Source organism: Daphnia carinata, chromosome 1, assembly GCF_022539665.2.
Source record: "Daphnia carinata strain CSIRO-1 chromosome 1, CSIRO_AGI_Dcar_HiC_V3, whole genome shotgun sequence".
Classification (NCBI taxonomy): domain Eukaryota; kingdom Metazoa; phylum Arthropoda; class Branchiopoda; order Diplostraca; family Daphniidae; genus Daphnia; species Daphnia carinata.
The window spans coordinates 7,542,778-7,568,506 of NC_081331.1; the positions used below are offsets into that span (position 1 = coordinate 7,542,778).

The following is a 25,729-nucleotide window of genomic DNA, read 5'->3' on the forward strand; positions in this document are numbered from 1 at the left end:
AAAAGTCAAGATCAGCTATTGGGAAATTACAAGGCATCTTTAATAAACAACAGCGATCCTCTTTAAGTAAAGACAAAATAAAGGAACTATTGGGTATGATTCATATCATCATCATCATTCCTTAACTCTTGAATTACATGAACTTCAAGAGTTAAGGGATGATGATGATGTTTATTTTGCAGTTAGGTTTATTTATTTTTTTTTACGTTTTTAGGAACGTTGTTTGTCATTCCCAACGATACTCGTTGGAATGCTTGGTTTGACGCAATCAAGCATGTGCACAACTTGGTATCAGATTTAGTCACCGTGAAGAAAGTGAAAAGTAATCTGAAAGCAGTTTGTGAATTTTTAAAAATACCAGTTCCTACTTCTGAAGACTACTTGTTCATTTCTGAGTATGTATCAGTGATGACCCCAGTTTCTTATGCTTTGGATGTTTTACAAGGGGAACAACACACTCAAGTTTCATCTGGATATTTGCTGCCAACTATAGTTGTGATTCGCAGACGCCTTGCCGAACTTGCATTAAAGGAACCACCACTTGCAATTTGCAAACCCCTTGTGGAAGCTTTACAAGAAGGCCTTTCGAAACGTTTTGACCGCTTTTTTAAACTAGAATATTTTCAATTGGCAGCTGCCCTTCATCCCAAGTTTAAGCTTAACTGGTTGGATTACCAAGATGAAGAAGACTTGAAACTGAAAAACCAAATTATTACAAGGATTGAAACTAAACTACAGGCAATCGATGCAGAAAAAAGTTCAAGTTTAAACAAATCTGTTTCACCAGAAGACGAAAGAGATTTTTTTACCCTTCTTTCAAAAGGAGGAAAACAAGAAAATTTTTCCAATAGTGTCTGGAAAATGGAACTGAGTCGCTACCTTGAATCCAAGAACACCGCTGAGCTTTCATGCCTTAATCAATTTCCATTGATAAAGCAACTGTTCCACTACTATAATGTTGGTCTCCCAGGAAGTGCTGCTTGTGAACGTCTCTTTTCTCTCGGTGGTCGCATTCTCACTCCTATGCGCACGCTTTTAGGCGACATTAATTTTGAAATGCTTGTTTTCCTGCGTAGTAATAAGAAAGTTGTTGATAGTCACTAATGTATTCTGGATTTCATATCCATATTTTTCATATTCATATTCCTGCTCCTTTTATTGTACAGTATTCTTTTTTATTCAATTTTTTTTTCAAAAATAAGATCATCGCAAAATCATCGTTCATCGCGATACCGATACTTTTTTTCTGAACTGTCGCCCTATATTCGAAAATAGAAAAAAACAAGGGTATCGCTATCGTAATCGAAAATGGTTTTTCAAAGTATCGGTTCCCAAGCCTGGCTAAATTACATGAACATTATGGCCGATATACCCGCCGCGATAAACGAATATCCACCACCTGAATTTACGTTACGCAACAAACCAGTGCATCGAGTATTCTAGTGGCAGCAACCGCTGTGGTGACCTATATATTTTTGTGGGGATTGCCAAGAATTATTTCTTCATCTGCATATTATGTCTTTTAGTGGTGCTCCTCCCACGCATATGCTATGTTTGTGGTTTCATTATCCTCATCTGGGTCGTCTGTTGTCGCCCTTCCGACGACTCAAGACCAACAGCCTCCTAATCGATTCCAATGCGTCAACTCTGATTATCGGATGCAATCTCACGCCTCCGGTAGTGATGTAAAAAAGCTGAATATATAACTTCCTCAACTTTTTTCCGCTTTGCTTCCACAGTAACATTCAAGTCTAGACATGTAAGTTGCAAAACCATATACGCAGTTCGGCTGACCTAAATGAACACCTGTTAGCTGACTCACGCAGAACATACGTCTCCAACTTCAGGCCAAGGTGAATGCGCCCTCAGATTGGCTGCTGGCGTGAAGCCTACAAGCTCCTCCCAATCACGCAACTTTGCATTATGCAAAGTTCCATGGTGAACCCAGTAACTGACGAAGATTAGATTAGAACTTACAGCCGAGTAAAGTAGTTGCCTCAAGGTATCTTTCTTGCTTTTGCTAGTAGTACTGTGTAGTGAACTTTATTCTTTTATTTTTATGTTTTATTAATTAAGTTCGACTTAATTAAACCTGTCCGGACTTACCTGACCGGAATAATTCTCGGCAGTTTGATTGGCTTTTGTCTACTTATTCGAACCTCTGTTTGTGTATCGCTTCGTGAAGCCGAGTTATCACGTTCGCTCCTGTGTCGTTCTTCTCTTCCGTTCTTCTACTCGTGTGATCACGGTTCTGTTGCTTTGAATGTTCTTATGTCTTGGCCTAAAATAATACATGCGTCATTGTGGGTCCACGCCTCCGAGTTCTTTATTCATCCTTGTCTTAAACCATCTCTGCGGGGAGAATGCTTTACAATAGACATTGCGAAGCCAAGGACTTATCTAAGTCCCAGTCCAACTTCCATCAGGTAAGACAGCATTTCATCGTAAATAAGATTATGTAATAAAAAATTCTTATTCAGCAGAACCACAACTTTTCTCAGCGTTGATGCAAAAACTATACTTCGTGCTCAGAAACCAAAAAATCATCAAAGCTACACAGCGTGAGCAAGGGCAGCTGCTTGAAGTGTTACTTAAACAGACTAGTCCTCCAGAGCCTGAAGCAGTAGATGCCATGTGTGATCTTAAACATTTTATGCTGTTTACCATGACTGTTGACCATGGTCAACTGCCATGCATGATCTGAAACATTTTATGCTGCTGACCATGACTGAAGATATTCCATTGCCATTCCCGTGACTTTGGAACAGCGATAGGCAACCAAAAATCCGTCGCTAAAAATTTACTATCCTATAGATAATGATCGATGAACCTTTTTGACAACTGCGTTGTAACGTGCTGGAGAAACGATTTAAGAAGCTAAATGTCCATTTACTAATCGACTGAACCCTATATGGAGGCTATTTGCAGTTGGTGTAACTATTGCAAGATTTTGTTCATTGCTTTAAATATGTTTACACAGGTCCAGCTGTAAGAAATAGTCATATTGGTTTAAGTCAAATTGTTTTAGCGTGGCATTTAATTCTAATAATTGCTTTATAATACTTGATAGAAACGCGAACTTGCTTCGGATCACTCTCACTATGTGACCGTTGGCTTCCGATTCCCACAGTTGTTCATTCAAAACGGTTGCGCGTTTTACATAACGTGGGTTTACGCACGTTTTGGGGACAATTTCGACCAACTATGTTAGACTAGCGTAAGTGTCTAAGCTATTGTATTTCTAAAACTAACATCCATTTTCAGTATCCATAGCTTTGATAACTAGAGGCTAAAGTGATCCACAAATACGTCGTAAAAGTCCCACACGACACAAGCTACTCAGAAGTACATCTAAGTTAAGTTTAAATTAACATTTAAAAACCTTATCTTAATCATCCTTACGGTACTTGTTGAAGACTTAGAAGTCTTGGTGTATTCCAAGTTCAAGTTAAATTTGGACAAAGACTGCACCCTCTGCAACCAATACCTTGCAGAGCCTATCAACCTCTTTCCGCAGGAGTAGCTATTGATGAGAAAATGGCCTCCTACGAAACAGGTTTTAACAGTGCAGCTATCGTGGTTTGCCACTACTAGAGGCTGTTAGTTTACCAAACATACACCTCAACGTAAAATCGCAATACATTTTTCAGGCATACTGTGGAAACTAAATAACAAATTGGTCAACAAGAAATACAAAAATCAAGCTATGTTGGTGGTGACCATAGAGATTCTAGAAAAGGTGCTTCATGAAAACCTGACACATTATGACGAAGCATGTCAAGAAGAGAGATTTATTGAAGCGGAAACATCTTTTGAGCTTGCCTACGATAGAATGAAAAGAACTGATAAACTGATGATAAACTGCTGGAAAAAAATCATTATGCGACAAAATGTTACAGTTATTTTATTAATAATATATAATAATAAATAATTATTAAGTAAATGCTACAAATGCGGCGAAGGCCATCACACAGCTTCTCTGCAATAAGGCAGTTAAGCCAAAATCTGACAGCAATAATAGCAGTCGACTCGGATAATTTTTTTTTCTTGATTTGATGTCTGCACGACATCTAGTGTTGAAAATTCACACTATTTAATGAATTTGTTACCTGTGCAAAAAAAATTCCATACTATATTCGCCTACATTTCACATTTTCCTTAGTTCAGTAGCACAGCAGGTTGCTCTAATAGCAGTAAAAATTGTATAATACTAAAAATTTTCATAGTTCATGTTTTGTGTTATGGTTCTTCCCAAAAAAATGTTATTGGAAAGGAATTATTCATTAGTTGAATACAGATGCATCGCCCTTTGAAAATAGCCTCATGAAGTGCTGGTAAGTCAATTTCAATCGCTTAGGTGAATAAAATAGACCACTCTGACTGTAGAGCATTTCTACTGCTGCGGAAGATGATGAGCCACGTTGTACAGCCTGGAAATTTGCAATAACATTACCTCCTGGAAACATTTTTCAAATAAATAATATGATGCTAGATTACCTATACTACTAGTAGTAATACTAGGTGCTACGTAGGGAAGACCGGACCCATCTTGGACACTGTACCAAGTTGCACATCAAAATAAAAATATACTATTTTACACACTTCGTTCGAAAAAGGTGTTTTTAAAATAGTACAAAGTTTGAGCCTCGTGTTTTAATTATTTATTGAGTTATTCAACTGATAAAAATGAGAAAAAGCCTGTATTTTTCATTGTGCCTTATCGGTGATTTTTTCCAATGTTGTTTTATAATTCTGCGTTTATAAATATTGGACGTAAATAGAGCACAGTCAATAAATTTTTTTAGTGGAATACTGATCTAACTATTTTAAATTACTACCAAATTTAAGATATTTTTCGAGTTCATCTTCAGTTTGTTGTTTGCTCTACTTCTTGGCAATAGCAGAGAAGAAATTTACGCTTTCTTTTCTGTGGACTTGGATCGGAACGAAATGATGTCCCATCGCTGCTGTCCTCCGGACTGTAAAACCAGTTATAAATGATAATTCTTTTCGTATCACATTCACATAAAAAATAAAATGACTTTTAATTGCCTTGTAAGCGTTCGTATTCAAATTTAGTAAGATATTCAAGATTTAGCTCATCATTTCCTTCTCACTTTCCAGTCACGATAGCATCAACTCCCTTTTATCACTGTAGTCAAACGCAACTCGTTATCCAAAAACGTTTTCAAAAAATTTAAAAAGGTTTAACAGTTTTTTAAATGAACAAAGCAAAGAAAGAAATGGCTAAAGTACCGAAAGTGGATGGAATCTAACCGATTGTGACTCAAGGCTGGCAGTGAAAGATAAGAACATGGGCTTTAGGCAATTTTTATTGTTCTTTTAAGCCAAAATAGCTGTCAATAAAAAAACCATGACAACATTTTTTTTGAATTTCAAAATTTTTCATCCCGCAAACTTTTTTTCACCAGTCGAATGAAACAGCATATGGCAGAATATTCTGAATTCCATCGTTTCTAGAATGACTATTCGACCCAAGTGATGGAACACCGAAATTTAACGAATGCAAATTTTGTTTATTTCAACATTTTCTGGGACTTTTCCAGAGCACTTGTTGTAAGTTGCTGGATATATAACGTTGAATTTTCTGCACGCCATCCTCGAAAACCAGGCTTAAAAAGGCTTTTATTGTAAAATAAGAAGAGGGAAAACTGGCAAATGTTTGAAATAAATTTATTGAACTTGGATTTTGGCTACACGTCAATGCGTTTTCATAGACGCATAGAAAAATAACTATTTTAACTTTAAAAACATCACCATGAAAAATTAACTTAATAACGTCACGGAGGAGGTTGTAGTTGCCGTGCGTTTCTACCCTCGTGACGTAAAGTCCGGCTTGCTCGTCGAACCAGTGATATCCGGAGTCTATCGGCCTGACGCGGAGTGACTCGAACTGCAGCCACAGTTGACACATTATTGACCATGGAGCATTTGAAACGAGTACAATAATAAGCATGTGAAAGTTAGGCAGTTTTCTTTATTACAATAAGAGATAACGCCTGAAAAGTCTGTAAAATACCTATGACAGTTGCAGGACGATGGGGACGGCCTTGCATTCGACTATTTGTCGGCCGATCCTGTTCTCTCTAACTCTCAGCTACTGTTGTTGGAGTCCCTGCATTTCCAGTAATTGAAAGTTCTTGAACGGCTTCCTGCAGCGCTTTTCCTGTGCGGATTAAACAAAGTCGTTTATCACTATAATAACGGGTACTAGTAAAAGATAATAATTGTAATAATAATTGTGTGTTGTTTTACCATTATCTATAGCAGGCCCGACAATAATTGTATTATCGTTACTGGATGACAGAAGAAATAGATAAACAAATTTAAGGCCAGCGCCAAACGCAATGGTATCCATGTCTTGTATGGGTGTTTGCTGATGGTTGGGCACACTAATATTGTTTACCAAAATGCCATTCCTTCCCTAGATGAGAAGAAGAAAAAAAAATAGAATGCGAGGAAAAAATTATTAACAACAGAAACAAAAAAAACAATCAACTCCTGACAACACTTTGCACCGTCCATTTGTTTCCTTCACATTTGAAAACAGCATGTATGCGTGAAATTGAAAGATCAGGGATGAACTACGAATTTTCTTGAGCCCGATCAATGGTTACCTAATGTTGCCGATTGTGAATAATAAATAAACAACAATGTTAAATGAATTTGAAAAATTAAGTATAAACCACCTCATTGCGATCCAATTGTATAAGCTTGTACGTGGCTTCGTTTGTTAAGATTCTTCGAAGAAAAGCTGTTGGGAATTGAGATGCCATTTTGGGGTTGAGGGGGAAAGGGGAGGGGGGATACCTGAAAAAACAAACAACTTGATCTCCATCAACTCAACTAGTCAACTGTTTGGCTCTAGTATTGGCGACTATCTAAACCTCAAAACGATACATCGATATTTTTAGATAGTTTTTAGATAGTTGACATTTAAGATAATCACTGTTCGATATATTCCAAACAGATCTCCCATTTAACAATAGATGGAGTCTAGTGCAAATAAGAAAAAACAATAATAATTTTATAAATTTTACCTCTGCATAGATTAGAACTCATGTCACCATTTAAAATTCTTAATTTATAATACGGAAAATCGTTTGTCAGTTGCGAAGAAAAAAAATCTTATCGAGATGAAGAAATCCAAATATTATTGTAATAGTTGTAAGAAAGTTATTGGGGATGTGGGTACTGTAATTTGTTCTTGTTGTTTAGAATGGATTAACTTGAAATGCGTTGGTTTATAGGATGTTCCTAAAGCTAAAGATTTTGTTTGTAAACTTTGTATAAATACTAAGTGAAGAAGCAATGGAACAAGCTATCTAAATACTTGCTTCCTAAATAGTGTGATACATCATACCCAGGTAAATGCATAGCCAGCCGTTCAAAAATCGCCTACCGAAATTAAAAAGGAGCATCATGAAGTGCATGTGATGAGTTTCAAAATGAATGTTTTCCTGGGCAACACTTCTTTTATCAAGAAATACTGTTTGCGAAAACTGAATAAGTGAATAATGTGTGGTTTTTAATTAATGCTAGGTATTACCACACACAATAGTCTATTTGGGTGGCAATACGTTTGATAGGTGAATTAGTAGTTATATTTTTAGCTCAGAGTTTTTCTGCAATTTTCCAACACTTTCTTTCCACCTTTTCCTGCTGCCAAGCTAATTGTCGGGATCGGTAATGCTACAAATATTCTTATTTCGTTAGGCATGCTAACTGTATTTTTGAATGACTAAATACCAAGTAGTGTCTTTTGACGTAAAATATAGTATCGTTGAAAACCAATAGAGATTTCGGAGTACCGTCTTTTTCCGTTTCCATTCTGTATCCTTTCAATAGGCACCTATACCTCCTTACTGTTTTTCCCTCTGCATGTCATAATCTAAATAATAATATCATGTCGTAAGTAAAATTTAATAATTGATTGCATTAGAGCGATGAAAAATGAGTTTTTTTGTCCTATAGAAAGTATATCAAAGCATGGTTATAACGATCGTACCTAGATTTTTCAGCAACAATTTCCTTGTGGTGAATATTTTGAAGCGAACCACAAGGCGACATTTTAAAGACGAAGTGCTCCATACTGTTGTAGGAAAGAAACCTGCTAAAGAAATTTTCATATACTGTACAAAACACGAATAATTCATTACTTGTTGTAGGTACAGTTGCAAGTTATATGTTACCCCTACTACAAATGAAACAGTGGTGATGTACCGAAGTATTAAAGGGAGCAAAAGCTACCGGAACCAGGATCGTTACAGTAAGTTTATTTCCAAAATTGGTGATCATGGCTTCTAGCTTTTTCAAATACTGGAAATTGTTTGTAAAGTGTCGTTGCGCTGCCTTTAGGTAAAATTAACTCAATAAAGGCAAAGAACAATCAGAACATAGTTCCAGACTCCTAATCAAAATTTCTAACTCCAAACCAATAAATTTGAAAATCTTTCTAGTAGAAAAAAGACAACATTATTTTAAAGACTATAATATTAATATTATTTCCGTAAATAGCTTTCTACTTAGACTTAGGTTTTAAACATACAACGAAGAAAAGAACTGACGTCTGGTTGTAACAATGGCAGCAAATGACTGGAAATGACAACTAACACTGATCAGTTTTTGTCGATTAGCATTCGACCGAAACAGTAGTAAAATACTATCATAAGACTATAAAATCTACAACTAGGTTACGAAAAGTTTGATCGCTAAAAACAATCGGATGGCGACCAAGTTTTTGGGATTGCCGATCAATCTCTAATTGCCCGATCGGGCAAGGGCAGAGAAACATTTCCTTAATGAATTACCAGATTTTTAAAATTTTCTTTCATTGCTTTCTTTGTTACTCTCCTACCAAAACCCAATAAAAACATCATTGCATTCCATAACTCTACAAAAGCACAAAAGTACTTGATATTTTGATCCCCAGCGTCCCCTGGTGATGCCAACACATTCATGATTTTTCTCAAAAAAAAATCTGAGTGTAATATTTGGGTATAGGACAGTATTGTTTAAGTTGATCAAGTTAGAAAACCCACATTATTTTTAAACCGAACAATACATGACCCGTCGTTTGGCAAAAAAATCAATTTCAGCTTGTTTGAAGGATGTTATGTGTAGATTTCTATCTGTCAAATGCATTCACAGCAGAATGGCCGTAATCGGAATTGTACTGAAAATCTTTACAGACGCCAAAATGATTTTAAGGAAACGAGTAACAACAATCAGCTGCGGAGAATTCTACGACGAACTACTCAAGTGATTCGTATTCGTGTTTGAATTTAGACCCATAAAACGTACTTGGTCTAAGATGACAATGACTATGTATCACCTTTTACATGTGCCACGTAGCTCATAAGATAAGCTCCTACTCCAACCAACAAGCTATTAGGCAATGGTATCAAGTGGAAATTTTCTTCCAGCCTGGCTCATTGATGGCGTTGGTTTTGGGAGTATGCCACCAACACCACGCTCAGTCTTTCCAAATGCTGCATCGTGTTATAAGCGTAAACAATTACGTCGTAGAAACAAGCTAGGTACACATGAGCCCGTTAAAATCAGATCAATTGTTTGGTGGAATGTTCCCGGGTTGCAGCAGAGTTCTATCAACATCACTAGAAACTGTCCTAATTCGTCAGTGGTGTTGAATGCTACCTTGATCTTATCTTCTTTCTCAGCGAAACCTGCCAGTAGCCACTCACTGAATCCATGATCGAGAAGATCTTGCTCCTTCTAGTCCAGACAAACTCTCCTGGATTCTAGGTATATGTCAATACGGAACGGTAGGCTTAGGTAGGTATTGGCGATGCCCAATCCCAAAGCTTCCCACACGCTAGTTTGCAAATTATAAAATATTAAGCAGGGCATGTGATAGTTTAGCTTGCGTTTTCGAGGATACCGTCAGAGGACTTAAATTAAACTAGCGCAAACTGTGAAACCGCAGATGCTGTCTAGCTTGTGGGAACCAGGCCATTGAAATTAACATAATCGAGATATTAAAATATATATTTTTTTACATGAAAAATATTTAGAACAAGAATAGTTATAATAGAATTTGAATTTCAAAAACTTTTAACTTTTAAAAAATTAATAAATCATTCTTAAGTTTTAAGATAAAGGAATAGCATAAGATGATTATTCAACTTCAATGTATAGACTTATGGTTTAAACTCAAGTTCGATTTTTCTTCGTTTTCAAAATCCTGTTGGTGATTTACTGTCGAAAAAAACGTTTGTGTATTACATCGATTGTGTTCTAATGTTTGAAAATGTTAATATAATTATCTAAAGAATAATCAATTCGAGTAACATCCGACGACGTTGCGGGAGCCAATTCTCAGCCACAGTCTTTTATTTTTTACCTTACCAAACGTAAGCTGGCTTCTCGATGGCCGATGTAAGGCTGAGTACCCAAGCTGTACTCGTTAGCTTCTTTGCAATTGGAATCGAGTTCGGGTCACCGTAAAGAATTAAGGATATTGGTCAATATACATGAATTTTTTAGTTATATATACTGATTCTGACTTTAAAATTACTAAATTAAACATTATATATAGAGAAGTTTGTTATTTTGTTCTATCCCAACGCAGCCTAAATGCGCGTCAAAAAATTAGTGACTAAATTTTTAAACAGTTAAGAAAACTATTTTAAAACATTTTTTACGCTCCACCTAATAAGGAAAACAAGTCGTTTGTTTATATATATTTTTTAAGATTTCGTAAAATATGCTGCAAAATTCGATAGCCCAGAAAAAGCACTATTGAATGTCGTTATTTTATGTCAGAATGATTGTTTATATTTAATGTATTTCGGGGAAAAGAAAAATCCAACCATTCATCGGAAACATTGAGTAATTTGTTCTGCCTTTTTTCATGTCTTCCAGATAAATATGTTTTACATTTCTTTTAAGACCAGGAATGTCTTGATGCAGTTGTGAACTGTGGATATGAATATCGAACTTAAAAATACCACTGACAGCTCTAAATGATGATTTAAACGAGACACAATCAATACCAAATCGAAAAATTGTTCGAAAAGGTTATCATCAACACTATCATTAGCTTAAACTTCAATTTGTTAACTTCATTAACGTGAAAAAACGGGCTATTTCATAATGTAACAGCGCGCTAGGGCATAACCGATCACTGAACTCTAGCTGTGTGCCACTGCAGACAAACTAAAAAAAATCAACTACGGAGTTGTATTATAGAGCGGGAATGTATTTTGTCAGGCAGTAGAGTTCTAGGATTAGGAATTTAGTTCTATTTGGAATAAAATTATTTTAAAGATACCTATATGGGGATTCTTGCCAAACGATTATTGATGAATAACTCAGTTAGTAGATAATTAGAGCAAGAGCGCAAAAAAAGAAGTTTGGATTACAAAATGCGCTCGCTAAGTACAATCCTGTAATACGAAAGTAGCCTGTCACTTACGGTGCTGCCCTCGCGGGCAAGGCTGTAGGGGGCACGGGCCAATGCTTTATTGTGTGCCCATTTGATTTTGCTTTTACCCCTTTCTATGGAAAGGGGCAGTATTGTATCAAGTCTCAACCCAGACAGTTGTCTTGTCTCGTCCCCGTCTCATTTTCAGTCTCGATTCGTTTTTGTCCCCCTCGTTTTGTTTTAATCAAGCGTGTGGTCCTTTGTTCATTCCAAATCCAGCAATAAAGCTTGTTTCCCTTTCTCATCGTCATCTTTCGTTCACCCTCATCCTTCATCTTCTCTCATTTCTCTTACTCTGTTGCAAACCCCTGCACGAGAGTTTGCAACAAATGGTGCCGAAACTCGGGATTTGCCGAACACGTGCATTTTCCAGTCCTCGTTTGTAAAACCTTCGCTTGGGTGGTAAATTGTCGGGTATTCTCCCTGTAAACCTTTGGCAGACGTCCACGCCAGCCTGAAGGCACCCACCTGTCCACCACGCGTTTGCCATCTGACTAGAAGATCGGTGTATCTACGTGAATCATCGACATCCGTTAACGTGTGACTCTATCAGCCTAACATAACGTTTCTACGTCATGAGTGTAGCCGTACCCAAAGCCGAAAATATGGAAATTGGCCACATTTGGGAACACGACCCCAACCCGAAGGTAGATGAATCGAAACCTGAACGGCAGAAGAGTGAACGGCCATTACTTCCCGAAAACGATCTTAAGAAGAAACGTGGGAAGAGAAAGGCGGCCCACACGAAGTTAAGGACACAACTCAGAAAGGCAGTGGAAGACCACAAGATGGGAGCCATCAGATTGAAGAAGTTACAAATAAACGCATGGCGTGACGAATTGATTCGTATATACGAAGAAGTCAAAACAATTCACAACCAGTATACAGAAAGTATATCCGGCCTGACTGAGCAACAACGTCAAGCATGTGACAAGTGGGAAGTAGATTTCGAAACGGATCACGTCGAAATCATCAAATTCGCGAGCCGATATGCCACTTCCTCGAATCAATCCGTCAGCTCCATTGGGACATCAGCCTCGGATATCACATGCAGTACCACGTTATCCGAAAAAAGGCGTACCAACGTTAAACCAACCAGCCGTCTCCAACAATCAATCCAAGGGGAGTTGGAAACTGAAGCACAGATGCTGAAGCTGGAGGTGAAGTTGGAAACAGCCAGGGCTCAGATGGAGTCAAACACAACTTCCATCACAGAAACCCTCAACAAGGCGTTAAGGAGCATGAGTGAACAGCTGAGTAAACTCATTGATAGTTCAAGAGACACGTCCCAAGACATAGCGACCAACAACACGTTAGTCCGGGAAGCACATCACACGTTGGACGGTTTGGATCAGAAAATTGACGTAGTTAAGGTGGAGTTAGCCGCAAAAATCGAAGACCTTCGAACGGAAGTAGACGTGATAAGGGTACAACCTCGAACGATCCAAGATCAACGACCTCGCGAGCAATTACAAGTCTTAACAACCCGTCGAGACGTTTCCACCCTATCGCCCTTCCGTACGATGGAAGATGCAGTCCGACATCGCAGAAGATTGGTCGCCGCCGATGCATCTCTACGAGACCCGCGGCAAGGGACGATGGCCAATATGAAGTCTAGTTGCGACCCTAAGGATCACGATAAAGATGGCCGGTCTGAACGTTCACACACCCACAGTCAAGCCAATCGACCCCACAACAGCTGCTGCAGTCGCCTACAACCTCCAAACTTCAAGATCCAGCCGTTTGACGGTAACCCGAAGAATTATGCGCGATTCAAGACCAAATTCCAGGCCTTGTATGAAGAGGATGAAGATTCTCCGGTACTTCTCTTCATGTTGGAGGAGCTGGTGACCGAAGAGATACGAAACGAAATCGGCGAATGTCTGACCGATGGAACAATGTACGCTGTGGTGTGGGAACGTTTGGACGCGGTCTACGGCCGAACTGAGATCATGGACCAGACATACCTCGACGACCTTCTACAGGTCCCGCCATTGAAGAGCTTAGATGCTGCCAGCCTCAAGACTTTCGCAAATCGTCTTCATGGTACAGTAGCCACGCTCTCCAAGTCGAAGTATGCCCACGAGCTACACAGCCATACCACCTTGATGGCCCTGGAAGCAAAATTAACGCCTCACCTCAAAGACAAGTGGAACGAGAAACGAAAAAAGACAGGCGTAGAACTGAATGTTCTAGACTTAGACGACTGGGTTACGTTTAAATCCATGAGCAAGCAACATGGAAAAAATGTATTCGAGTCTCTACCCACGTCGACGTCCAAAGGTGTAAAGTTCGACGAAAGGAAGCCCGTCAAGAGACCCAGCTTCCCACACATGTCGACCATTGGACACGTATCGACGAGGGAAGGTTCGAAAGTAGCGGCGTCAACATCTTCAGCAACCATGCCTCCAAGGAGCCGATCAACATCGGGGAAGATGCAAGCCGAAAAGACGGAACGGTGGAAATGCTTTGTATGTAACGGTAGGAGCCACCATCTTTCAACCTGCACCGTTCTCATGTCTCTCACGCCCATGAAAAGGGCTGAGAAAGTATTCAAGTCCGGAAGATGTCTGTTATGTCTTACGGGAAAGCACGAACGCAAGGAGTGTCCCAGGGACGTCAGCTGTACTATCGCTGATTGTACTGGAACCCGTCACCACACCTTGCTTCATGGATCAGAATTCACCCCATTGAGGAGGCTAGCGGATCCAACTGCTCCATCAGCGCCACCTTCGACAGCATTCCTTGGGACCTTGACCCATTTGGAAACAGTAAAACGACGTGTACGTTTCAAGATCGTACCGGTCCGTGTTGGAACTGGCAAAACGCGGGTCGACACTTTCGGTTTCCTGGATACCGGAAGCGACACCACGCTGATTCGGAGCGACTTAGCAAAGAAGTTGGGACTCGTTGGGCCATCTAAACGCATCAACGTTGTCTCGTATGACGGAGCCACGTCTAACGTTACGGCTTCCGTAGTAAACTTCGCCTTAACATCTCGTGATGGTCAAAGCCAGTTTGAAGTCAAGCACGCTTACGCCATCGACAATTTGAAGGTGACGCCGAATTCGCCGATCGACCCTCGACAGTTGGAGTCATGGAAACATCTACGTGGTATTGACGTCCCGACTGTGCAACAAGAGGACGTGACCGTGCTGATAGGAATCGACGTCGCAGAGGCCCATGATCATGTAGCTTCCATCAAGCCGCCGGCTGGAACGACTGGGCCCATCGCCTTCAAGACGCCGTTTGGCTGGTGTTTGGGTGGACAAACGGGCCCGCCACAAGACGGACGCCCGTTCATCACTCATCTGGCCACCGAGGAACGTCCCGAAGACCTGAACGAGCTGGTGAAGATGTTCTGGCAACTTGAGGCCAGTGAAGTAGAAATAGAACTACCCGTTCTATCTGGGAAAGACTTGGAACGACGTGGAAAACGCATCCTAGAATCTTCCGTGAAACGTTTTTGGTAACCAGTACCAAGTCGGCATAATGTGGAGAGCCGACGACGTAAATCTCCCAAACAATCGGGCATCTGCATTGAAGAGGCTCTACGCCCTCGAACGACGTTTTCATCGAGACGCGGAGTTTACCCAAAGGTAAGATGCAGTGGTAAAGGAGTACATCGGCTTAAAACATGCCCGAATCCTCACGACCCAAGAAGCCCAGACGGAGACAAACAAGACGTGGTATTTACCACACCACGGGGTCGTGAGCCAATCCAGCTCATCGACCAAAGTTCGTGTTGTATTCGATGGAGCTGCTGAGGTTGGTGGCACGTCGATTAATCAAAGCCTGCCTCGGGGACCTAACCTCCTCGTTAGCCTGCTTGGTGTACTCAACCGCTTCCGCCGCAACCTCATACCAGTCGGGGCGGACATTGAGAAAATGTTTCACCAAGTGAAAGTCCCGGAAGAAGACCAGGCAGCATTCCGATTTCTCTACCTTACGCCTGGCAGTATTTCTGCTCCGTTAACGTACCAGATGACGGTTCACGTATTTGGAGCTATATCCTCCCCAACGAGCTGCATCTTCGCCCTCAACAGGACGGCCAATGAACACCGCAGCCAGTTTCCAGACGTAGCTGATAGCGTTCGACGTATTTTCTACCTCGATAATTATCTGGACCCCTTCGACTCCGAAGACGAGGTTATACGACGGTCCTGCGAAATGAAGTCTCTTCTCCAGTTAGGAGGCTTCAATTTGACAAAATGGACGTCGTCATCGAGAACGGTAATTCCAGCGTTACGAGAATTCGGCCTCGCGTCACCAACACTGGATCTGGACTTGGAGAAACTCCCCGTCGAGAGAACCCCTGGAGTAATGTGGGACAGCGAGCGAGATATGCTGACTTTCAAGATTCGGAAGCCGCCCAACAACGTGACCCTCACGAAGCGAGTCTTCCTAAGCATCATCTCTAGCGTCTATGACCAGTTGGGACTTGTTGCACCAGTTATCTTCGTAATGAAGTCTTGCTCCAAGACATCTGGACCAACGAAGATCGGATCGGTTGGGACGACGTCGTACCGGAAGCATTGAGTCAACGTTTCTACTGCTGGTACGACCATCTGGAAAATTTGGATTTTCTGTCAGTGCCGAGATGCTTCCGTTTCAACCGAGGACGTAGGACTCAACAGCACCTCCACGTCTTCACGGATGCAAGCTACAAAGGGTACGGAGCGGTAGCCTATTTCCGCACGGTATCCGAAGATCAGTCGATCAACGTGTCTTTCGTTATGTCAAAAACACACGTCACGCCGGTGAAAGATCTCACGATTCCACGTTTGGAGCTACAAGCTGCCGTAGAAGGTCTCAACATCGCCCTCACGATTTGCCCTGAACTAGAAATCCATTTGCGCCAAGTGACCTTCCACTCGGACTCATAAACGGTGTTGCGGTGGATCCATTCCAAAACTTGTCGATTTGAAGTATTCGTCAACAACCGCATTGGAAAATTACTCTGGAACACAGGTCGTCGACAATGGCTTCACGTTGCTGGAGACTTGAACCCAGCGGACCTCTGCAGTAGAGGTATCGACCCAAAGGATGCCAACGAACTGGTACACTTTCATCGCGGGCCATCTTTCCTGAATCTAGACCCCTCGGAATGGTACACTTGGGAAGAGATCGCGGAGCCGGAAGAACGAGACGTAAACGTGATTCGTGTCTTGGCAGTCAAAACGGAAGATGAAAATCATTTCATCGATCGATGTGTCGCACGTTTTTCCAGTTTGTTGAGACTTCAACGAGTGCTGGCCTGGAGTACAAGTTTGCCAACAACGCCAGAGCGAAACTACGTGACGAAAAACCCATGATCGGAGAGATAACGTTAGAAGAAATGGTAACGTCACTGACAAAATGCGTCGTACGCGCGCAAGAATTGGCCTTTGCTGAAGAAGTCTACGCCCTTCGCAAGAATCTGGAATTACCACTCAGATCAAAACTTCGCACCTTCCAGCCCTTCTTGGATGAAGCTGGACAGATGCGAATTGGCGGACGTTTTCTTCAAGCGCCGATCGACTATGCAGCCAAGCACCCCATACTTCTGCCAGCATCAACCCTTAACGAAAAGGATAATTTGGGATTATCACGTTAGAAACATGCACGTCAAGACTGATAGAGATTGCTGACGGACCTCCGTTCACGCTTTTGGATACTTTCCGGACGCAAGGGGGAAAATTCGGTCATCAACAACTACTGGCCTTGCAAGCGCACGTCGGCAAAACCTAGTCCTCCGTTGATGGCTTCAGTACCAGCCAAACGTTCAGTACCAGTTTAATACCCCATCTACCTGCGTTCACGTACACTGGATCGACTACTTTGGACCCTTGACTGTACGAGTTGGTGGAAGGGGAAGAAGACACGAAAAACGTTGGGTCAGCCTATTCACGTGCCTGACGACGCGAGCTGTTCACTTAGAGGTAGCCAACGGACTTAGTATGGAAGAATTCTTACTCTGTTTTTCCCGTTTTGTGAGTCTACGCGGAAAACCTAAGGTCGTTTACAGCGACAATGGAACGAACTTTGTCGCCGCCGACCAGGAGTTGCGGCAAGCCTTGGAAGAACTCACCAGTAAACACGAAGAGCTCCAAACAGTGATGGCTTGTCAACAAATTGAGTGGCACTTCTCTCCACCCGATGGGCCTCACTTCGGTGGTGTTTGGGAGAGGATTGTACAATCCTGCAAACGGGCAATGTAAACCACCATCGGTAATTGCCTGGTTACGGACCAAGTGCTACGAACCGTAATCGCTGAAGTAGCAGCTTTGTTAAATGCCCGGCCGTTAACTCATCTGAGTATGGATCCAGAAGACCCGGATCCCCTAACACCGAACCATTTTCTATACGGTGGAGCTCGGCCGTACGTGTCCCTCCAATTGGCCGACGTGGAAGACCTGAACGTAACCAACAAGCAGTTTCTGCAAAGTCGGGCCATCCTCCAACATTTTTGGAATAGATGGCTACGTGAATACGTTCCACACCTAACAGAAAGGAGAAAATGGCAAGGAAATAGGCCTAACGTCACCGTGGGAGACCTAGTACTTGCAGTTGAACCAAATACTTTGCGTGGGCAGTGGCCGATGGACAAAGTGTTGAAAGTTATTCCCAGTGCTACGGATAATGTTCTTCGAGTCATAAAAGTCAAGCTCAGCAACCATCCAAAACCATGTATTCGGTCGGTGGCCAAATTATGTATCATGGTTGCAGCAAAGGAACAACAAGTTTACGCAAAAGAAGAAAAAACGGAACCTTCCACAGCGTAAACGTTCAACCTCAATATTGTAAAAATGTAAGCACTGTTTGTAATGGAGCTACATTTAGTAGCTCCTCTTGTAAAACACGAATTGCAAATGCAAATCAAAACAAACAAGTAAAATCACAATGCCAGCACTCAACTGTAAACAACGTAGGAAAATCGCAACTCAAACTCTGGTGGAGAAGTCACTAAGCTTAGCGCCACCTATATTCAAGTTCAAATGTAGGGCAAAGGGCAAAAGTCAGGTCGTTTGCTGTTTAGTACAAAAAAAACTGGAAACTGTTTAGCCTAATATGCTAGCAGACAGCATTTAGTCGACCTAACTTCGTCTAAGTGAAACGTGATCCTGTGAATTCCTACGTGCAACGTGAAACATGGCCGAGAATCCAATGCCATCCCCAGCATCGGTAAAGGAAAAACTAAAAGAGAGTCATGAGAGGGAAGAGGAGTGCGCGGCCAACCTCGCCGAAACAATGGAAAAGCTCGAGTGCTAAAAGGGAGGCCGTCGAGAAAGTGTATGGGTACCAGCTGGCCATCATAGACATCGACAAGGAAATGAAAAAACTTTCTGAGGATCTCGTCAACGTGCACGTCCACTTCCGAGCCGAGCGTGAGACACTGATGAGCGGATATATCGGGTCTCCTTTTTACGCAAAGCTCGGGAGGCGGCGGCCGAAGAGCCGGTAGCCACTCCAGTCTCTACACCCGCACGTCCCACGTTCGTGGTCCCTCTCCACACGCCCATCATCCTGTGCTTTTTAAAGTCACACGTGTTGGGACCGACCGCCTGCAGAAAGAAGGCCACGGAGTGTGAGGAGTTCATGCTGCTTACAAACCAGGATAAATTGGAACTTCTCTTTGCCCAGCGACGGTGTTTTGGTTGCTTTGTTCCAACCGCCGTCGCCAGGCACACAAAGACAGCGGACTGTACCCATCCCCGATGTTGTACGTTGTGCAACACACAAGATCATCATCAGATCTTGTGTGCGCCAAAAAGGACGTACAACAACCTGCTCACTCACTAAGGATGGCCCATCATCTCGTCTAGTTTTCAAGTATTCAGCTGCTGGGAGACTTTCACATCCACTTTGTTTTTTTTTGGTGTGTTGCACCACGAAGTTTGTCTCTTTGTTGTTTTCTTTTGTTTCTTTTCTTAATTTGCACCTGTTCTCACGGTGGGTCCCGCTGTCACCTACGGTGCTGCCCTCGCGGGCAGGGCTTTATTGTGTGCCCATTTGATTTTGCTTTTACCCCTTTCTATGGAAAGGGGCAGTATTGTATCAAGTCTCAACCCAGACAGTTGTCTTGTCTCGTCCCCGTCTCATTTTCAGTCTCGATTCGTTTTTGTCCCCCTCGTTTTGTTTCAATCAAGCGTGTTGTCCTTTGTTCATTCCAAATCCAGCAATAAAGTCTGTTTCCCTTTCTCATCGTCATCTTTCGTTCACCCTCATCCTTCATCTTCTCTCATTTCTCTTACTCTGTTGCAAACCCCTGCACGAGAGTTTGTAACATAGCCCGTTTCTAATTTCATGGAAGCATGTTGTAGTCATTACGGTGACCTGGCCTGATCCTGAGATAAACCGGCGTTTATCGAGCGAAGTCAAGAGTCCGAGCAGTGGGTACTGCCCGTCCTGAAGTATCCCCAAAGCTCCTGGCACAGCCAGTCGTGAGATTCCAAACTTTTTAACCTTCCACGAGAAGCATTTTTGATGCGATCAGTTGTTTTAATTTTTTAGCGATCCTTTATTAGGTGCAATGTGACGGAAAATTAAAAAGAACAGTTTAAGTTTGACGGATGCATGGACCATAGTTGAGTAAATCTATAGAAACTTATTAAATTAGAAGTTAGATAAGAAATCGGAAAAATCTGTATTGTACTAAAGTTGCAGTTTCCAGTCAGGTCCGTTTCCCATTATTATCGGTGTTCAATGGGCTGTTGCATTCAAACCCCACGTTGTTGAAGATGAAGCATGTGCAATAAAAGTAAAGACGGGGTAGCAATGTCTGAGTACGGTGATGAAAAAACTTTAATTTAAGAGAATACCTCTCAAAATTTAGGTTATACAACTATTGATGAGACCATATCTTTCCACCTTTTTAAATGCCCTTCGTCTAATATGTTCGTCTAGCTTGTCCTTTTTTAGGCAAAGATACTTAAACAAGGCTTTCTCGCTATTTGCTAATGGTAAATAAAACTGCTCGGGTCATAAAATGAACAGATTGCTTTAAGTACAGCGTCCTTGGTTGTTGTCCCTGTAGCTGCCGAAATAGTAGGAATGTGGACGTGTCGTGATTGCAGACAACATCTAAGGTGTTTCATGCAATCGATGGGACGATGTTCTCCCCTTTGCTTAGCCTCGGGCCACATTGCTGTTGATGAAGCCCCAAGTTTTGCGCAAAATATTAGCATAGGACAGGATTTGGTTAGCTTTACGAAAATATATACACAGCCAATAATAACGTGGTCGACCAAAACCCATTGCTGCACATTTTTTACAACTGCTGATGCATTCCTATTGTAAAGCTTGGCCACAACGGTGGAGGACAAGCTAAACAAAATAAAGATAGTTAGGAATGTTTTTACTTACAGTGGGCGCATGTCGAGAACGGCGGATGGTGGCGAAAAAACACAACACAGTTGTAAGTGAAAATCAAGTTTTTATTCAACACACTTGGCACAGAGCACCGTTACACTCCGACTCACAGAAACTGACTGATTTACAGATTTTCAGGGGGAACATTTTATAGGTAAGTAGAAGGTCGAATTGGTTAGTACTTCGGGAAGGGTAGGGAATTTTGCCGTGTAAATTTAACACAGAGGTGCGAAAAGGGGCATGGCCGGTTCTTGGAGGTTAAAGCCCTCTGTGGGAACCACGGTCGGTGTGGGGAAACGGTGCCGGCGGGTTGTCCCTTACATACCTTACGGCCGTGGAAGATTGCGTCCCGCAATCACGATGTGATGATGAGGGATAGAGTTGACTCACTGTCGTAGGAGTGATATCCAGATGTCTCACTTGGAGAGTCGGATATGTTGATTACTTCTACTTCGTTCTGCACCCATTTTTCTTCTTGCACTTGACCAGGGGATGCTGGTGGAGCCAAAAAGGTTTCATCGAGGGGTTCGTTGGGCTGGTAATCTCCGAACGTCGGGGTGGAGCACCTCGGGAAGTGGTCGTCGTAGTCGTACCCCTTCTGATATCCAGTGTTTACGTAATACTGGGTGGGTACATATTCTCTGATGCGGGAGTCGTCGTCGTCGGTGACGAAATGTCCCGGCGTAACTCCGACGCGCCACGAGGCCCGGTCTTCTTCTGCTCCGTCTAATTTCCTCTTCTTACTGCGGTGCCGCTCGATGTTGTCGTTCAGCGCCGCCGCATGCAGGTTCCGGTCGGTGATGGGAAGCTGATGGTCGACATCTTCGGCTCCTTCGCCATGGTAGCAGATGAAGACGAAACTGGCGCCCGAACAGTTCCGAAAATTTTGAGGGGTACGCCAACCGAGGGTTGTGCGGTGGTAAGAGACGGCTGGTCTGCTGTTTTCGGCGGGTCAGCACCAGGGGCAGGTTTCTTCCGTGTGGCTGTGGCTGCAAACTGGGCGGGTTTCGTAAGCGGTTGCAATAGTTCTTCTTGCTGTTGCGGTTGAAGACACAATGATTCTGCTGATGTCAGGTTGTAGCTTAAATAGCACGGCAGGTAGGAGCAGGGAGGGGATTTTTTTTTTACTTGATCAATGGCGAAAGGGGAATAGATCGTGGGAAAAGGGATAACGATGGTAACCAAGGTCAGCGTTATGGTGGATCGTGGGAACGTAGGGTTGATCGTGGGTAAAAAAAGGAAGCGGTCTATCGTGGGAAAAAGGGGTAAAACAAAATGGCGGAGGGTAAATTGCGGAACATACAAATGGAAGTTGCGTGAGGGTTGTGGGTTCAAAACTCCCTTTCGACAAAAAATGACATTGCGAATTTTTGTACGAGACGCAGATTTGTGTTATTGTGTGAGGCTTCTAGTTTTTACTATTGTTACATTTCAGCATGTATTTAAAGGGTAAAGTAGAAAATGTCTACTACCGCTAGTGTAGCCGGTGGAGTGTAGCTTTTCCTACATTGGGCGTCCTATTTGTCGGCCGGGACGGCTCCGAATGCTCGATATACTGCACTGCGGGTGGGACGTTGATGATATTTATGAGAGCTGAGGGTGTATTGTGGACGCTTCCATGGCCCCCGGACTCTAAGTCGGTTTCTCTCTTAGCACTGGTTGCTAACCAGTTGAAGAGATTGCACGTCGGTAGCAAGGTAGACAAGGGATGAATCTAGAAAGGAGGTATCCCAATCCACAAAATCGGAGGCGAGTGCAATGGTGATGCCTATGCCTGAAATAGATCACAAATTCCGAAGCCAGTTCCCCACTCTGGCCATGAAGGAGATATGAGGGGCGTCGTAAGCGTTCAGTAGGACGTTACTCACTCGGCGGGTGAGCCTTATGTCGGTGGTGCTGTGTTCGTGTACTGTTGCTAGGATGTCTTCCATGGCTGCGGCCGGGCTCAACGGATTTTGTTTGACCGCTGGGTGCAGCTGTAGAACTGAACCGAGGGTGTTATCTACTTCGTATATCAGGGCGTTGATCAGTTTCGTGCCCCTTACTGCCACAGATGGTACTATAGGGTCCCAGGTTCCATTTTTGTAAGTGTGAGCGCACCCGTTGAAATTGAAGAAACCGGAGTGCCAATAGCATTCTCTATATTCTGTGAGTTCCCATCCTTCTATACTGATGGTGGAGATTTCTACCTTTGGCTGAGGTCCGCAGTCCATGATGGTTGTTACAAAGGTTACTTCTCGGGCAGCGCACTGGAGCACGGCAACGTCTTTGCCCGTCGGCTGGAGTTTGGTGCATTTCGGCAGATTCAAGTAGCTGGCGGCTAGCGACCCATTATATTGCGCCGTGGCGATGGCGTTTTTATGTGCTGTTTCCCGAATTTGACACTGGAGGGCTCGAATTTCTTCTGATAGTTCGTTCGACATCTCTACAGCAATATCCCGGATATATTGTGTGTGTGCCGCCGCGTCTATCTCGGCGCGGAGCATTGTCGAGGTGGTCCAGTTTTTGCTGTTTAATTTTGCTTCGTTTTTTGAATTAATCAAGGTGATCCAAGAGGCTACTACGCGGTCCATTCCTAGCACTGGGCGGTAGTTCGAGTAGTTCGTTGCTGGTTTGCAAAGTCCAACACTGATATTTTTCACCACGAAGTCTAATTGTTTACTGGAGTCACGAATTCGAAAATTTTTTTGGTCGGATGTTTGATACAACCGGGCCACTCTTTCTTCCACTTGTTTTCCTTGGCATTTTTGGTATTCCCTAAGCGAATTGTCCCATACGATTGTCACGAGGTTGTGTATTAACGAACCGTTGGCGGAGGCGGGGATGTCGCCTATAGGTGAGCTGATGACACAATCCGACGAATCGCGTTATCTTCGGCATTCGTCAGTAGTGACGTCCAAAGGTGTGCGGTGTTCTTGCACGTAGTCCCATTGAAAGAAGTTGCGATAGGCCGTTTTGCTCATTTTCCACATAACACACGTATGGCCCAGGAATCTCTGTGTAACAGGTAGCGTAGTAGTGTAGCGTAGTGTAGCGCAGGTAGCGAGTACACGTTGTAGTATACTCGAACGGGAGCTGCCGAGCTGATCTTGTGTTTGCAGCCTTCGTCGTCGAACTGAAGAAATCCCTTGTGGAGGGCGTAGTCACAATCGAAGACCGTGGCGTTGAACGCAAGGTTTCCACTGCACATCGCGGCTAAAACGAGAATCTGAAAAACACTATAAGATGGAGACACATAAGATGTATGGTTCTGGGAGAGTTCGTTGGCCGTTCGCTCCGCATGCTACGAGTATATGCACATTTCTTATAATTTCCGGGGCGGCCGGATTTTAGTCCAGGGTCACAGCCCTTCCCTTCTTTCAGGTCGGGTTACTCTTTTGTCTTCGTAGCGCTCTGGGGAGGTAAATCCGAAGAATGGGTTAGAGATGTTTATTTCATCTTCCTCTGTTATTGGCTCTAGCGTGGACGGTTCCCATGAATCGGGGATCAGGTCGTTTAGTCCTAGGGATTCTTCTTCGATCGGTTCGTCGATCGGTTCTTCGACCGTCCTGTCTTCAGGGTTTAGCCTGAGGTCTTCGAACATGGGGCAGGGGTCTCTCTCCAAATCATTGCTTTGAGTAGTGGTTTGATCCGGTTCGTATGGACTAGCTGGGGCGTCGCTCCTGGGGTGGACTGGATTTCTACCATGTGGTTGGAGTTGATTTTTGTTATCCGGTAGGGTCCTTGGTACCTCGGGTTTAGTTTCCGACTAGTGCCGGGCTTGACTGTTCGGACGTCCAGTAGTACTTTATCTCCTATCTGATACTCAAACATCTTCACCCGTTTGTTGTACTGTTTTTTCTGCCGCGTTCTAGCTCTTTCCGGGTTTTCCTTGACGAGATCGAATGCCTTGAAGAGTCGTTTCATAGTCTGGCTTTTGTAGTCCTGTGGCGTGACAGGATCGGTAGCGACTGGCTGTAACCACCGATCGATTGGTGACCGGTGATTTAGGAAATAAGGCGTTTCCTGCGTCGAAGAGTTAACTGAATGCCGATAAGCGAAGGCTACATGCCCTAGCATTTCTTCCCAGTCTTCATATCCTTCCGAGATGTATTTTCTCAGCATTTCCACAACAGTTTTATTGAACCGTTCCGTTAGTCCATTCGTTTGTGGGTGGTACGCGGTGGTGGTGCAATGTTTGATGCGGAGCGCTTGGCACAGTTGTTTGAACAGTTCCGATGTAAAATTGGTTCCGCGATCCGAGATGATTACTCTAGGTGGGCCGTGATAGTTCATGACCTTGTCGACCAAAGCTTTGCATGTCGTTAGCGCGGTCTGATTCGGTAAAGCCACGACTTCTACCCATTTCGTAAAATAATCTGTTATTACCAGTACATGATTGTTTCCTTGCAACGAAGTGGGATTTATGGGTCCCAGGGTCTCGAAGGGTGCTTGTGTGGGTTCGGTTGTCGGACCGTCGTTGTCGGGCGCACACCTGACACTTCTGGCAGTATTCTTTGACGTCTTCGAGCATGCTGGGCCAATAATAGTTGTCACGCAGCCTTTGGCAGGTCCTTCTGTAGGCGAGGTGGCCGGAAAGGGGCGAATCGTGGTATTCTTCTACTAGAGCTTGCCTGAGTGATGCTGGTAGGCCTCGTCCTGTAGGTAGTATTTGAATCGTTTGACTCCGAAGATTAAGGCGGCTGCTTCCTTCTCCACCGTACACTATTTCCTTTCCCTGTCGTTTAGGTGCCTGCTGGCATAGGCGATCGGCTGGTCTCTTCCGTTGATTTCTTGGGAGAGGACGGCCCCCAGTCCGTAGTCGCTTGCGTCGGTGAAGATGATGAATTCTTTGCTGAAATCCGGGTATGCCAGCACGGGTTTGGTGATTAAACTTTTCCTTAGGGCTTCGAACGCTTTTTCCTCCTCTGG

General features: G+C 43.1%; 1 protein-coding gene across 1 annotated transcript in view; it reads right to left on the reverse strand.

Annotated features, from left to right (window-relative positions):
• The window catches only part of LOC130691199 (box A-binding factor-like), a 75,021-nt gene extending 56,172 nt beyond the window's left edge, over positions 1–18,849 (reverse strand). Inside the window, exon 1 of the mRNA XM_057514106.2 lies at positions 18,842–18,849. The gene's annotated coding sequence lies outside the window, so the exon portion shown is untranslated. The remainder of the gene's footprint in view (positions 1–18,841) is intronic.
• Positions 18,850–25,729: the final 6,880 nt, after the last annotated feature.